This window comes from Mesoplodon bidens (assembly GCF_964165515.1).
Source record: "Mesoplodon bidens genome assembly, chromosome: X".
Lineage (NCBI taxonomy): Eukaryota > Metazoa > Chordata > Mammalia > Artiodactyla > Ziphiidae > Mesoplodon > Mesoplodon bidens.
In genome coordinates, this window is record NC_138163.1 from 125825568 (window position 1) to 125842679 (window position 17112).

A 17112-nucleotide genomic window follows, 5' to 3' on the forward strand; every position below is an offset into this window, starting at 1 on the left:
GAAAGGATTTTGGAATGGAATCAGAAGACCTGGGTTCGAATTCTTATTTCACCATGAAGCAGTTTGTTATAATGTCTGAGATTCACGTTAAAATTCCTCACCAGTTATGAGTGACGTTGTGTGCCTCAAATTTAGGTTAAGCAATAACCCAGATGTGAATCAAGGATGAACACCCCAGGGCTGGTCTGCGGGCATTCTAAGCAGAGGGGCCCTCGTCCAGAGGCTGTGACTATATCCATTTCCGCTATTGAGATCACCCGGGTTTTGCTAATGAGCATAGCAAATGTCACAAAGAGGGTTTTTTTGGTGAAATGAATGACTTGTTAATTAGCATGATGAATGACCTCTCACTGGTGAAATCACATGAATTCAAGATATGTGGACCTGCCCATATATTTTAGCAATACTCTCTACTCTTGCACGAACCAGGTAGAAGAGCCTAGTGACATCTATAGCTCGTACCCTTAGGGATGGCCCCCAAGAATTGAACCCTAAGTGGGCCCTTGCCCAACCATTGGTTAGGAGGATTTCTTATTGCCTGATGCTGGCTGTAATGAGAACATAATCCCTGTCCTGCTATGTTGTGGTTGTTGTGTCTATTTTTGAGTAAACCTTTCATGCAAGGCAATAGAATATGGTTTGAGAATTGCTTTCTTCATAACCTTGTCCTGAGGCTGCAGTGGAGTAGCTAACTCTCATTCACTCAGACCTTTTCTGCGTTTACCATTAGCTACCAAAAATATTCTAATACTTGAGAATGAACAAATAGTCATGAGTCAGCCGCAACCCAGTTGTGTGACCTTGTGTCTCACATCTAGCTGCTATATGTCTCTGGGTCTCAGTCATTTTATTAGAAAAAAACAAACAAACAAAAAACTGGGAGGGTCATCCTAAAGATTTTTGTCTGGCTTAAGATTCTAAATTTAAAAAAATTCTAACATGAGGAAAAGTCGAACAGACCAAGGTACTCTATGATGCTGTAGATCTTGCTTTTGAGTCCCCTGCGTCCCCCTGTTGGGCCCCCTCAGTTGCATCCCATACCGTGTGACTCCTTTCAATAATCCCAAGCCCCTGGGAAACTTAGACCATGCTTGCCATTCTCTCTGTATGGTCCCAATTAAGTCTGTGGACTGTAAATATGGAATTCTGACAAGGCTCTGAATGTTGCTAAGTTAATAGAAATTTCTGGCAAAAAGCAGAGTGGAGGAGATGATACTTTACAATTATCTCACTTAGCAGGCTCCTTTTATTCTGAGAAACACTGGCAATGGGGTTGTTTCAATTTAACATTTTTCTTCAAGGGAACCTAGCAGTGGCACTCACCTCTCAGTGTGTCTTAAATGAAGCATCAAGTCTGATAACCCCAAGGTAAGCCCCAGAAACTCCTGCTTGGTGCTTTGTGGGGTCAGTGAAGCTATTGCAAGAAGCAGACCCCAAATGGTGAGGCTCAGTCACTTGCTTGTTCCAGCAAAGGAAGAAGAGCATCTTTAACTGACCCGTTGGTAGATAGTTGTTCTTATTTCATCCTCCTAAACAGCCTTGGTATCTTTCTATTGTGGCTTCCCAAGGATTCCTGGCATGGAGCCTTTTATAGCTCCTAATGAAGCTATTGTACTATTTTCAGTCAAGATCTGTGGCATGAAACAAAGAGGGGACTTGACAGAGCTGTTTCCAGCGCAGTTATTGAAAATAATCTCAACCTATTGGGGCCAAAAATAACAGAGATCAAGACAAAGATCAAGCTATTGTTGCAATCTTGTGCAATAGCAGCTCCAATGAAAAAACACTGGGCAGCAAACCAATGGAGACCGTTCATCTCAAAGATTTTTCCTTAGAAAAATTCTTCAGGACCTCTGGCCCCCAGCTCTGAAGTTTTGTTTTGTGCTATCTAAATGTTTGTTGGGTTTCAGCTTTGCTATGTGTTTTCTAAAAGAACTTACCGTTCTCTTAAAAGACAGTATAAAGTGAATGACGCATTAAGGGCTTCAAGTAGGTTGTGATTGCCTATTATTGTATCTGACTGTAATGGGAATATTAAAATGTGAATATCAGAAGTCTTGGTTAAAATGTCCATGAAAGATACCAGGAAGGGTTGACAGCTATTTCCTTAAGGTGATTTGTATTTTTAAAACCTAGTATTTGGCTACTAATAAGTTCATTTGTCTGCAGTTATATAAAACTAAAAAGAACACTTCATCTGTTTCTTTGAAGGAGTCTGAATATAAAACCCCAGTGATCTTAATGTTTTCCTCAAACCAAATGCAGTGCTCCTTGAACTCAGGTCAAGACTTTTTCTTAGATAATACATGCACGCCAATGTTCGTAGCAGCACTGTTCCCAATAGCCAAGACATGGAAGAAACCTAAATGTCCATTGACAGAGGAATGGATAAAGAAAATGTGGCACATATATACACAATGGAATGCTACTCAGCCATAAAAAAAGAATGAAATAATGCCATTTGCAGCAACATGGACAGACCTAGAGATTATTATATTAAGTGAAGTAAGTCAGACAAAGACAAATACCATATGATATCACTTATATGTGGAATATAAAATATGACACAAATGAAATTATCTACAAAACAGAAACAGGCACACAGACATAGAAAATAAACTTACGGTTACCCAAGGAGAAAGAGGTGGGGGAGGGATAAATTAGGAGTTTGGGATTAGCAGATACAAACTACTATATATAAAATAGATAACCAACCAGGACCTACTGTATAGCACAGGGAACTATACGCAATATCTTGAAATAACCTATAGTGGAAAAGAATCTGAAAAAATACACACACACACACACATATCGCTTTGCTGTACACCTGAAACTGACACGACATTGTAAATTAACTATACTTCAATTAAAAAAAAACACTAGGGCCTCCCTGGTGGCGCAGTGGTTGAGAGTCCGCCTGCCGATGCAGGGGACGCGGGTTCGTGCCCCGGTCTGGGAGGATCCCACATGCCGCGGAGCGGCTGGGCCCGTGAGCCATGGCCGCTGGGCCTGCGCGTCCGGAGCCTGTGCTCCGCAACGGGAGAGGCCACAGCAGTGAGAGGCCCACGTACCGCAAAAAGAAAAAAAAAAAAAAAAAAAAAAAACACTATATATAAAATAAACAAGGACCTACTGTAGAGCACAGGGAATTATATTCAATATCCTGTAATAAACCATAATGGAAAAGAATATGAAAAAGAAAAAATATATATATATATAACTGAATCACTTTTCTGTGCACCAGAAACTAATACGACATTGTAAATCACCTATACTTCAATTAAAAAATAAATTAAAAATTAAAAAAAAGAATTTTTCTTAGGTAAACATTAAATGAGTATCCACTATATGCCAATTACTGTGCTAGATTAGAAGTATACCCTCAAAAAATTGTAAGGAGGTACAAATACCCATTTGAGAACCACCAGCTACCACCCTGATTTTGAAATGCATGATCAAGCTTTGAGCAATGGGAAGTGCTAATGAGAACCATCCAGTACCCTAAGAGACCGGTAGAAATGTGACGCAGATGCAGTGGCCTAGAGCTTGGAAGGAGGAGGGGTCGGAAGGCTTAGGGGTTCAGCTTCTGAATTCACCCCATTCTCATCTCTTCCCCCTTGTTCTTCTGTCTCTGAGGACATGGGTCTCTAGTCAGGAGTAAGTCAGTGGGTCATTGCATAAATGTCTCAGCCATGGCTGTACTTCAGAATTATCTGTACAACTTAAAAAAAATACAGATTCCCCAACCCCTGCCCAGATTTCAGAATCAGAATTACTAGGGTGGGGCTAGGGATTCCACATTTTTAAAGCATTCCCCTCACAATTCTGATGCACATCCAGTGTTAAGACTTACTGGACATAGAACCAATGTATCCAGAACATTTTGTGCTAAAGGGCCAGGGAGCCATGAAAGAAATAGAAAGCCAGGTCCCAACCTACGAATGATTTCTCACAACCAGAGGGGAACTTTAGGGTGAGAACAAGAAAATAATAGAGGAAAGGAAAGGAAAACAAGTAACCCAGAAGGAAGGCCATGGGATTGTGTGCTACATTTGCTGTTTCAGATGTTGAAAGTAGTATTTAAGCTTTTATACAAGCAACCTCACTGCTGATATTTGTAAGTCCTGAAACCAGAGTACAAATGGATGCCCAAATATATATCTAAATACTTAAAAGTTATAAAGCTAATAAACTGTTATTCAAAACATGTCCATCCTCCTGCCTTGACAAATACACCTTTGCAAGACCTGGAAGACCAGGTTTGAATTTAAAGTTATTGCACTTCTTGGAGTTCCACACTGGACCATAATGACACGGGGAGAGGAAGCCTGGGTCACCAGCCTGTAGCTCACCCACCCATCTCTTCCCTCATAGACCCCACCTCCTGCTATAAGGAGCCTTGTGGGCACATGGACCAATGGGCTGGAGTGTCCACCTAAATTCTATTCACACGTCCCTGCAAACAGCTACCCCATGGCCTTACCTCTAGCATATGGTATTCATACTGGCTATGAATAATCTGCCTTTGGGAGGAAGAACCCAGGGAAGAACCCCATGCAGGTTCTGGAAGCTGGCTTGAGCCATCTGGTCAGGGAACTCCAAGGTTCTTGTCATGTAAACCATGTTCTAGAAAATTTTGACCTTGCTGGCTCCTCTTACATCCAGCAGGAAGGGGCCCAGCCAGAGTGGGGTTCTTTATTATTTTTTATTTATTTATTTTGATTAGTCTCTGCTTTACAACAAAGTGAATCAGTCATACATATACATCTGTTCCCACATCCCCTCCCTCCTGCGTCTCCCTCCCTCCCACCCTCCCCATCCCACCCCTCCAGGCGGCCACAAAGCACCGAGCCGATCCCCCCGCGCCACGCGGCCACCCCCCACCATCCATCCACCCCACGTCCGGCAGTGTATACACGTCCATGCCAGAGTGGGGTTCTTTAATGGTCAAGGCCGAGGATAGGGCCCCTCTTGATGGGATCAAAGAATAGCACTGTGTACAGGCAGGATAGTGGATGAGTCTTAAAAACTATAGGCTTGGCCCACAGAAACATGAAAATCATTGTGTGGAGAATAGCCCTAGAGAAAAATAAGTTTAAATTATTCCCCATACTTTTTGTCCCAGATGTGGGTTCAAATTTAGACCTACCAGCCACACTTGTCTCAGGGTTTTTAATCAGTTAGGATTAGGTTCAGATGGAAAGTAGCAGTAGCATTAGGTTCAGCCAAAAAAGAAAAAAAAAAAACAGTGGCATAAACAAGACAGAAGTTTTTCTCTTTCACATAAATGTAAGCAGTAAAGTCTACTGTAGCAACTTTAGAATCAGGGTCACAGGCTCCTTGTATTTTGATGCTCTGCCATCCTTAAGACTTGGTTTCTACTTTGTGGTCCAAAAATGGCTGCTCAAGCTCCACCCGTCACATCCATATTCCAGCCAGCTGGGAGGAGAAAAGCATATCCTATTTAAAGATACTCTCCAGAATTTGTATAGCACACGTCCACCTCTGTCTTATAGATCAGAACTTAGTTATGTAACCACAAGTAGCTAAAACTTGCACCCAGATAAAAATGGAGATTCTGTTCTAAGGAGAGAAAGGAATTGGGTGACAACTAGCAGTGTCTGCCAAGGGACTTTTGACTTCAAACAATAGAAGCCGACTCTGGAAAATTTAAGCAAACGGAGAATTTACTGAATAGCTGTTGGGTGGTTCAGATATTTGATAGGCTGAGTTGGAGGTCAGGCTCTGAAAGTGGGCAAGTGATTTCTCTAGAACACCACCATCAACCCAACCTTCAGAGCTGCCAACACCACGACTCTAAATGCTGCCATTGATGCTGTGTATAGTTTCTCAAATGTCCCTGCAGCTTGGCATCATTTTGTCTAGAAGCATGCTACATGTGGCTAGTGGTACCATATTGGACAGTGCAGATGTAGGACATTGCCATCACTGCAGAAAGTTTAACTGGACAGTGCTGTTCTAGGTTCAAAGTCCTAGACCAAGGCATCAAATTTGACAAACTAGTTTATGTGCCTACCTCTGGGCCACCAGGAGTACTCCCACCAAGATGCAATAGAACTCATTCAAAATAGGAAGGGGGTTTTGATGCTGAGAAGCTAAAAAAGCAGGAAATGTCCTCTGCACACTTACTGACAGTGTTATCTTGGGCTAAATACTTCTCTAGGCTCAATTTTTGCATTTGTACAATGGAAATAATGATAACTGCCTCTTAGGATTGTTATAAAGATAAAAAGATATGAAAACTACTAGGATCATCGGGGTTAATAGAGTGTTAGATATAATGCCTTGATTGGACCCTGGTTTGAACAACCAGCTGCAAAAGACATTTGGTAGACAATTACAGGAAATTTTAATATAGAATGAGTGTTAGATAATATTAGGGAATTATTGTTAATTTTGTTAGGTGTGATAATGGCATTGTGATTATATAGGACGTGATAAAGTTTTTAAGGGTAAAATATTATTATGTCTCTAATACTAATTCTAAATACAAAATAGATGAAACAAGTATGATAAAATGTTAATTATTAAATATAGATGATAGGTAAATGGATGTTATTCTCCTTAGTCTCTGTTATTTTTGACTTTTTTTCATAATTTATTCAAGAAAGAAAGAAAAGTACCAGGTTCATAACAGGAGTTCAATAAATGTGAACTTCTCTTCTTCTCTCCATAGCCTTAGGGACCTCAAGTCTTCTCAAAACAGTTGGAATGCTTCCCATACTTTCCCACCCAGTTTTCCCAGGGCTTCGCCTACTTAAAGGCTTCCTGCCCTTTTTGTGACGGCATACTCTCTGCATCTGCGGAGCCCTGTGAATTCAAGGGGTAGTTTGCCTAGTAACGGAAGGAGCCCTGCAAAGAGGCACTTGTTGACAGCACTGATACTGGATTCGAAGTTTTCCCCCTTGTGCCATAGCAGGGGTTCAAAGAAAGAAAAGTCAGTATACCAGTGTTTGTTTTCACATTTGTCGGATCAGCCCCCTTTCCTGATGCCTAATCCAGAAAGAAGTGGTGTCAGGAAAGAGAGGGATGAGGCAGCCCAGTTTTCATTTTTAGTTGAGTCACTTTTTCGGTAAACGTAGAGAAAGGGATAGAAGTTTGGAAGGTTTGAGTCATCTCACAAAGATCAATAGTGGGAGACGTGGAAATGGATCTAGAGGGGACCGCCTGATTTTCTCTCTGAGTGGCAGTGAGAAGTGACTTCTCAAAAACGTGGATTGTAAAGCATTTGGTAAATAAACAGCAAACTGTGAAGGCTAGTGTTGAAATATCAACAGTTTCCCTGTGTATGTGAGATTAAGTCAAGTGCAATGCCAGCCTCCTGGCCAAGATCATCAGTGCAAAGGCAAACTAACTCATGTTATAGGATCTATCTTTAAGTACCATATGCAAAAACATCAGCTTTGTACACAAGAGGCAAGCATCTTGAGGCCTATAGCCACTCTCAGTATTAGGGCTGATAAATTAATGACTAAATAAGACAGCTGTTTTTTTTTTTTTTTTTTTGCGGTACGCGGGCCTCTCACTGTTGACTGTTGTGGCCTCTCCCGTTGCGGAGCACGGGCTCCGGACGCGCAGGCTCAGCAGCCATGGCTCAGGGGCCCAGCCGCTCCGCGGCATGTGGGATCTTCCCAGACCGGGGCACGAACCCGTGTCCCCTGCATCGGCAGGCGGACTCTCAACCACTGCGCCACCAGGGAAGCCCAAGACAGCTAATTTTATATTTGGCACAGTAAGTGAAACAATGAATAATGGCATTTATTTATTTTTTAAATAAATTTATTTATTTATTTATTTTTGGCTGCATTGGGTCTTTGTTGCTGCACGCCGGCTTTCTCTAGTTGCGGCGAGCGGGGGCTACTCTTCGTTGCGGTGCATGGGCTTCTCATGGCGGTGGCTTCTCTCCTTGTGGAGCATGGGCTCTAGGCACGCAGGCTTCAGTAGTTGTGCACGTGGGCTCAGTAGTTGTGGCTCGCGGGCTCTAGAGCACAGGCACAGTAGTTGTGGCACACGGGCTTAGTTGCTCCGCGGCATGTGGGATCTTCCCGAACCAGGGCTCGAACCCATGTCCCCTGCATTGGCAGGCAGATTCTTAACCACTGAGCCACCAGGGAAGTCCCTGAATAATGGCATTTAAAAACCAAATTTCCCCCTAAAACAGTATGTTTCAAAGTTTAACAGTGAACCTTCTCCTTCCAGCAATATGGGTGGTGGTGGGGTGGTGGTGGGTGTGTGGGTGGTAGAAGGAGTGCTCTGAGGAACTGTCCCACTGCACAGCAGCTATGTCCTGGATATAAAACACTCTTCAAGGCATTTCTGGTCTTGCAAGTAGTTGGAGAGATTTCCAAAGGCTTCCACAACAGCTACCCACCAAACAAAACCTAATCGAGACGTGGACCAGAGCAGGAAGCCTTAAACTGCATGCAGTAGTGTGGAGGGGAAGTGCCCTGGGAGTAGATACCAATAGCAGTACTTACAGGAATACTGAGATATGGACCAGCATTCAGGTGGGCAGGCTGATCCTGGGACCCGTTTACTAAGCTAAGAGCCTCACAGTGGCCAAAGTGGTCTTAGATTAGAGGTGTCCTTAACTTTCTGCTGAAGCAAATCCTCCTTGGAAAAAATTTCCCCACCTTAGACCTAGAGGACTCCCACAGATTAAAATCAAGCAATAAGCTCACAACATGCTAAGGCAAGCCACCATGAGCCAGAGGTGGCATAAACAACATATGAAAGATTTGGATCTCTACCATGATTGGACATACAGAAAATTTCAGACACAGACTGTAGAACAGCTATGTATGAAGTGTTTAAAGACATAAAAGATGCAGTCACACAGATAAGCAGGCAACAGTAGGCTAGGAGAAATAATCAGAAATATTTTTTAAAATTAAAGTATAGTTGATTTACAATGTTGTATTAGTTTCTGGTATACAGCAAAGTGATTGTTATACATGTATATACATATTCTTTTTCAGATTCTTTTCCATTATGGTTTATTACAGGATGTTGAATATAGTTCCTTGTGCTATACAGGAAGATTTTTTAAATGGAGCTTCTATAAATAAAAAAACAATTATTGAAACAAAACCCCAAATGGACTGGTTAAACAGTAGATTAAATCCGGCTGAAGAGAGGATTAGAAATTATCCAGAATGCAGCACAGAGAGGGAAGGAGATGGAAAATATGAAAGAGAGATTAAGTGATTGGAGGCTAGAATGAAAAGGTCAAACAGGAATGTAAATGGAGTTTCAAGCTAAGGCGGGGACGGAGGGAGGGAGAAAGAAGAAAGAGAGTGATTGATTTGAAGAGATAATGTCATGAATCTTCTGAGACAGATGAAAAATGTAATAACACATACACAGGAATCATAACTTATATCAAGAAGGATATTAAAAAAAATGAAAATTCGTGCCTAAACACATCATAATTCAACTGCAGAACACCAACTGCTGAGAGATCTTAAAAGGGGCCAGAGAGAAAAGATGGATCATCCTCAAAGGAATGACAGTTAGACTAACAGTTGCCTTCAACAACAATGGAAATCAGAGGACAGTAGAATAGTATTTCCCAATTGTTGAGAGAAAATAACTTACAGCTTAGACTTATGTGCTCAGAAAATCATATTTCAAGGAGGGTAAAATTAAGATATTTATAAATACACAAAAGCCAAGGGATTTGCTACCAAAAGATCTTCACTAAAGGAACATCTAAAAGTTATACTTCAGGAAGAAGGAAGATTGTGTTGGAAGGATGATCTGAGATGCAAAAAGGAATGGTGAGCATTAGAAACATACATGCATATGAGCAAACATGTAAAAATGTATATATATGAACAAATAATATTTGGGAAAAAGTGAATACTAAAGTTGAATTTATAGAGTTAAGAAAAAATGACAAAAATAAACTATTGGACAGTAATCACATACAAGTCAGGAGAGGGAAGTTAAGAGCTCCTAAAATCCTTAGGAATAATGTTAGAGAACAAGGGTTGGCAAACTTTTTCTATGAAAGGGCAGATAGTAAATATTCTAAGTTCTGCAGACCATACAGTCTTTGTCATGACTGTGAAACTCTGCCATTGTAGCATGAAAGTGGCCATAGACAGTATGAAAATGAAAGAACGTGGTTGTGTTCCAATCAACCTTTTTTACAAAGACAGGTGATGGGCAGATTTGATCATTGGGCCACAGTTTGCCAATTCCTGTTCTATAGGGAAGTCAAAATGTTGTTTAATTTTTGACTTTGTAAGTTAAATATACATGATAAAATTTCAAGAGTAATCACCAAGAGAATAAAAAAAGAGTCTATAAAGTCCAAACAAGTAAAAAGGAACAATGAAATAAGGAAACAAATAGAAAATAAGCCGCAAACAATCCAAAAAATGGCAAGAAATGAGAAAGAAAAAGAATCACAGAGAAAGCAGGACAAATAAAAAATTTAAAAATGGCAAGCCAAGTCCAAATATAATAGTAACTATTACTCACCAGATATGCAAGTGAATTAAACTAGACAATTAAAAAACAAATTGTCAGATATAGCATTTTAAAAAATATAGCTATATGTCCATTACAAGAGCCACACTTAAGTCATAAGTATGCAGAAAGGCAGAAAGTAACAGGATAAAAAAGACACACCAGGCAATTACTAACCCAAAGAAAGCTACATTGGGGAATATAGATTCTAAGATAAAAAGCATTATCAGGGTTAGGAGGGGTCACTAGATCATTAGAAAGGATTCAATTCCTCAGAAAGATAAAACAATTCTAAACGTGTATGCACCTAACAAAATAGCCTAAAATGCATAAATATTAGCAGGGGAAACAGCCCATTGGGAGATCCTAGGAGTAGGTGATGATTTTAGGAGCTTAATGAGATTGAGCACTTAAGTAACCAGGGTCACAGAACCATGTGCTCCCTATCCTTAAAAGCAGAGCCACACCCCCAAAATAGAGTAGTGTTAAGGCCACCTAACACCATGAGAAAGAGTACTTGCGTGTGAGTGTGTTTTAAACTTAATTAATTAGAGAGATTCCCCAGGGAGTGTCAGGGTGCTAGAAGATTCCTATTTACATCATAGCCCAGTGGCTGGCTGGATTCCATTATTGGATTCCCTGCACATGTGCCCTGGAAAAACCAAGCAGAAGCGAGACCATATGGCCCGCATGAGAAGAGGGCTAGTGGGGTCAGTTCACCCTGCACAAAGGAGATCCACCCCAGCTTCATTTATTTCAGGAAATGGTGACTTGGCCGGCTAAGGTAGATATTAGGAACACTGGGAAGAATCTTGTAGGGAAAAAAAACCCCAAAACACTTAAAACACAATTCTGAGGTCATTAATCATTAATCATTCTCATCATCATCATCAATCAGTCAGTTCAGGCTGCAGTGGGGTGTACAGAATATCGAGAATATCTGCTCTTTGCCTTCAAAGATCAGCCCACTTCCTTTATAGAATAAAGGCAAGAAATCAGTGATAAGGCAAAAAAATGTCCATCTCTTTATGTACATGACTCATCTCTAAAAGGCTGAGTCCAGGACAGGAGATGGCTCAGAGGCTCTGGGCGTGGCAAGGCCGAGTCCCCTAGAAAATAGGTGGTGGGAGGGGCTCAGGGAAACTCACTAAACATGGCTGTTCTGAGAATCAAGGGTGGGTAAGAGAGGTGGGGCTGAGGGCTTGGAAGGCAGGATGCTTTAAGCTTTTGGTTGCTACAGGAGTAGTGAGGTGTGTTGGTTCTCTTCCTTTGTCTCACTCCCACGCCACCCCCCCCCCAGTTCCCCTGCTAGATCAATTCCCCACCTCTCTCTGCCTTACTCTGTGCCTGGGGAAGTTGAGCACTGTGGATGGCCTCGCCTGGGCTCACTTGCTGGCCAGCTTCCCATAGAGACTAAGCAGGAAGGCGGAGGGCGGGAGAAGAAAGCAGTGAGGATCCTTCCTCCTTGTTTCCTCTCTGCTTTGGCAGTGAATCACTTCAGCACTCTGTTGAACCTCTGAACATCCTTTGGCTATAAACAGCCCTACTGTAATGATAATGGCTAGCATTTATTGAGTGCTTGATATGTTTCAGTGCTTGCTATAACTCAGCACATTATACAGATGAACTTATTGAATCCTCCCAACAGCCCTGTGAGGCAGGTACTCTATTTACAGATGGATAACTGTGACACAGAAAGGTTAACTAACTTGCTCAAGGTTAATCAGTTTCTTGGTACAGATCTGGGATCTCAACCCAGGCTGTTTGGCTCAAGGGTCTATATTCCTAACCCCCAATAGAAATATAACACAAGTCACATGTGTAATTTAAAATTTCTACTAGCCATATTAAAAAACACAAAATGAAATAAGTGAAATTAATTAATTATATAGTGATATATTTTATTGAACCTAATATATCCAGAATATCATCTTAACATGTAATCAGTGTTTTAGAAATTATTAAGATACTTAACTTTCTTTTATTTGTATGAGGTCTTCAAAATCTGTTATGTATTTTATACTTGTAACACATCTCATTTTAGATGCTAAATTTTTACTGGAAATACTTGATCTGTATTTAGATTTCCTAAAATTTACAGCTGGAAAAGTAAGTTAACATACTCAAGTTGTTCCAAACATACTTAAAAGTTTTCCAATAACTGATTTGAATAACAGTTTTATTCTTTATTTTTATTTTAAATAAGGTTTTTATTTTCAAATAACTTTACATTTACAGAAAAGTTGCAGAGATGGTACAGAGGTTCCTGTATGTAACTCATATGTTTCCCTGTTGTTAACATCTTACATTACTGTGGACATTTGTCACAGCCCAAAACACAACACTGATACATTACTATTCACTAAACCCCAGTCTGTATTTACATTTCACCAGTTTTTCCACTAATGTCCTTATTCTGTTCCAAGATCCAATCCAGGACACCACATTGTATTTAATCATGTATCCTTAGTCTCTTCTGGTCTGTGATAGCTTCTCAGACTTTCCTTGTTTCTTGTGACCTTGACAGTTTTGAGGATTACTGGTCAGGTATTTTGAAGAATTTCCCTCAGTTGGGGTTTGGCTGATATTTCCAAATGGGATTTGGAGAGGGAGACCACAGAGGGGAAGTGCCATTCTCATCCCATCATATCAAGGGTACATACGATCAACATGACTTATTACTGGTGATGTTGATCTTGATCACTCGACTGAGCTAGTGTTTGCCAGGTTTCTGCGCTCTAAGTTACTTTTTCTCTCCCTTTCTATACACTGTTCCTTGGAAGAAAGTTACTAAGCAGTCTGTGCTGAAGGATAGTGGGGGAGGGGCAGGGATAAAGCTCCAAGTGTCCATGTTATTTTATTTTATTTTATCTTTTGAGTTGACACACTATCAAGCAGTATGTCTTATTTATTTATTTATTCATCTATTTATTTATTTATTTATTTTTGGCTGCGTTGGATCCTTGTTGCAGCACGTGGGCTTTCTCTAGTTGCGGGGAGTGGGGGCTGCTCTTCGTTGTGGTGAGCGGGCTTCTCATTGCGGTGGGTTCTCTCGTTGCGGAGCACGGGCTCTAGGCACATGGGCTTCAGTAGTTGTAGCATGCGGGCTCAGTAGTTGTGGTTCACGGGCTCTAGAGCGCAGGCTCAGCAGTTGTGGCGCACGGGCTTAGTTGCTCCGTGGCGTGTGGGATCTTCCTGGACCAGGGCTCAAACCCGTGTCCCCTGCACTGGCAGGAGGATCCTCAACCACTGTGCCACCAGGGAAGTCTCCAAGTATCCATTTTAAATTTGAATTTATTAAGATGAAATAGAAAATTAGTTCCTCAGCCACACCACCCATATTTCAAGTGGCTCATAGTGACCGTATTGGATAGTGCAGCACTGTGCATGACCGCATTTCAATATTTGAGGCAAGAGGCAGCTGGTGAGGAGACGAGGTGCTGAAGAGGGAGCTGATGGGCCTACGTTAGCAGCAAGGAGGAGTGATGAGAGATGAGGGTGACCTAAGCAGAAGTGTTGAAGAACAGGAGAAAGTCAACTCAGAAGATAAGTTAGCTAGAAGAATTAACATAACATGGTGTATGTGTGTGTAGAAAGTGGAGAGGGTAGGAATGGTGAGATGTTCCAGAGAATATACACCCTAACCGCGTGTGCAAATTGAGCCCTGATTTTGGTTAAAAAGTTTGAACTGACAAATCTGAGCTCCTGTTTTAACTGTGCCATTTCTTAGCTGTGTGATGATCTTGGGTGAGTCACAAATTCTCTAAGCTTATTTCCTTATCTGTAAAATGGGAGATGTTGTGAGGATCAAAGGATATGTGTGTTTCAAAGGGCTTCATAGTCTGTACTGTAATTTACAAATGGAAATCATGTTGTGGGATGGTGTCAGTGGGGCGTGAAAATTAGGTGTTCTGTTGGAGAACTGAGATGTGTTGGTTCCTCTTTTGCCCCTCCCAACTCCTAGATCAATTCTCTGCCCCTCTCTGCCCTGTTCTGTGCCTCAGGAACTTATGCACTGCATCACCCAGTCTCCTTTGCCACCTGGCATGCAGCTGGGGTTGGCCAGTGGGAGACACCAGCAGGAGATCTGAGTGGTGGGAGAGAGAAGCCAGGGAATTTCTTCCCTGCTCTTTCCGTGCTCTTTCCCTGCTTTGGCATCCTGTGTCTGATAGTATCTGCAACCCTCAGAATTACCTCTTCTACTGGGAGGCCCCTCCTCCGTGGCTCCAGCTCCCACCAGGCTTAAGTAACACTATTTCCTTCCCTCGTCCCTTCAGCCCTAGGGTGGCAACAGCTTCCCACTCTTACAGCTTCCCACTCTTACTGGTTCCAGTTTGTTCCCCTAACCCTGCCTCTACTTCAGGGTGTTGTTCCTTCAATTGAGTTTTCTTAATTTAAATCATCTGGTATGAATTCTCTATCCTGCTTGGCCCCTGACTGGTGGAGAAGCTGGTGAAGAAGAGAATGTCGAGAGTGACGTATAGGGTCAGCTGAAGGAGGTGAGAGTAATGCAAGGACTGTGCAGATTGAATTGGGGACTAATCAGGCTCTGGACCAACACGTTGTCAGTGAAATCAGAGGAGAAAAGGCATTTTGGAGTAAAGTTGTATAGAGAAGCATGGAAGATGCCAGTGGTGTGGGTGAGTTAGAGAACAGAGAGAGAAGAGTTAAAGGCTAAATTGAGGTTTCCATGCCAAGTGCGCCAAGAAGTCAGCCAGACCACAAAAGCCAAAGACACGTGGCCCTCAGCCAAACAGGCGGTACTACCCACAATGACGAAGACATCAAGAGGCCATACTTGGTTTTGAAAAGAGTGTAAATATTGGATTCATACAAGTGTGGTCCTGGTTCCACTACTGACTGGCTGTGTATCCTTGGGATATTTAATTGACCTCTCTGTGCTTATTTTCTCATACGGAAAATGAGGTAGAGTTGCAAGAATTAGATAAATAAAAGTCATTCATTCATAGTCTACAAATATTTTTTGAGCACCCATCGGGTGCCAGGCACTATTCTAGGCCCAGCAGTAAATGAGACAGATAAGGTCCCTGCTCTCATGGAACATTCTAGTGAGAACTGACAATGAACAAGTAAATGTTCTTAAGTCATGTTCCCTGGAAACAGACTGCAATGCAGATGTGCACCCAGGAAGTTTATTGTGGATGCTCCTAGGAACAACACTGGAAGGGGAGGGAGGGAAGAGAGACGGCAGAGACTGTCAGGGAGAAGTTGAACTGTAATGCGGGTGTAGCAGAGGCTTCAGCCACCCCCGCAGAAGCTCTGGAACTGAGATAACACTTTGGAGTTGCCCTGAGGCAAGACAAGCATGTCAGCCCTTATACCCCTACTTTGACCAGTCATTAAATCCAGGCTGCCCCAGGGAAGAGGTATGATCAAAGGCCAAGTGGTCACTTCCAAGGGCAGTTCTTGGAGGGACACTCAGCTGAGAACACTCAGCAAACATCACTCCCAACGCCTGGAGGAATGAAAACTAGTCCAGAAGGGAGGATCCAAAGGGCGCAACACAGCATCCATTACATAAATTAATAACTGAGCATGATAATTTCCAGTAGCAATGACTGCTATGAAGACAACCAAACTGGGTAATGTGATAGTTCAGGGAGTGGGACACTTACATTAGATTAGGTAGTTAGAGAAAGCTGCGGCTCATCTATAGCTGCTCAATAAGAATTGGTTTCATTGCTTTTCCTTTTGTTTTTTGGGGAGATATGGATATCAACCCATCGTGAGAAATACATGGTGCCACTTCTGAATGAGGCAGACTCCTAGGTGCTATGGAGGTTGCAGAAATGTAGACGACATTATCTCTGCCCCCTAGGAGCTTGCAGTGGAGTTGAGGAAGATAAGGGCTGTAGAAAATTAGCAAACAGTACCAGGTGGTATAGCATTAGTGCCAACAAATGGTACAAACCAGGTTAGGAGTGTCCAGATCCTTTAAGCCTAGGTGGAATTTCGTAGGTGGAAAAGAGTCTGGAGGACAGTTTTGATCAAGAAGAATAACCGGAGGGCTTCCCTGGTGGCGCAGTGGTTGAGAGTCCGCCTGCCGATGCAGGGGACATGGGTTCGTGCCCCAGACCGGGAAGATCCCATATGCCGCGGAGCGGCTGGGCCCGTGAGCCATGGCCGCTGAGCCTGCGCATCCCGAGCCTGTGCTACGCAACGGGAGAGGCCACGACAGTGAGAGGCCCGCGTACAGCAAAAAAAAAAAAAAGAAGAACTGGAAGGGGGTGTGGGGTGGGAGGAATTGGGAGATTGTGATGGACACATATACACTATTGATACTATGTATAAAATAGACAACAAATGAGAACGTACTGTATAGCACAGGGAACTCTACTTAATGCATCGTGGTGACCTAAATGGGAAGGAAACCCAAAAAAGAAGGGATATATGTATATGTATAGATGATTCATTTTGCTATACAGTAGAAACTAACAGAACGTTGTAAAGCAACTATACTCCAGTAAAAATTAATTAAAAAATAAAAGGATAACTGGAGCAAAAACCAGTGATCTGGGAATGGGCCTGGAGTCTCTGAGTGTCTGATTTGTGGGTTGGGATCAGCAGAGGTAGGCTGTTGTCCTTTTCCTTGGC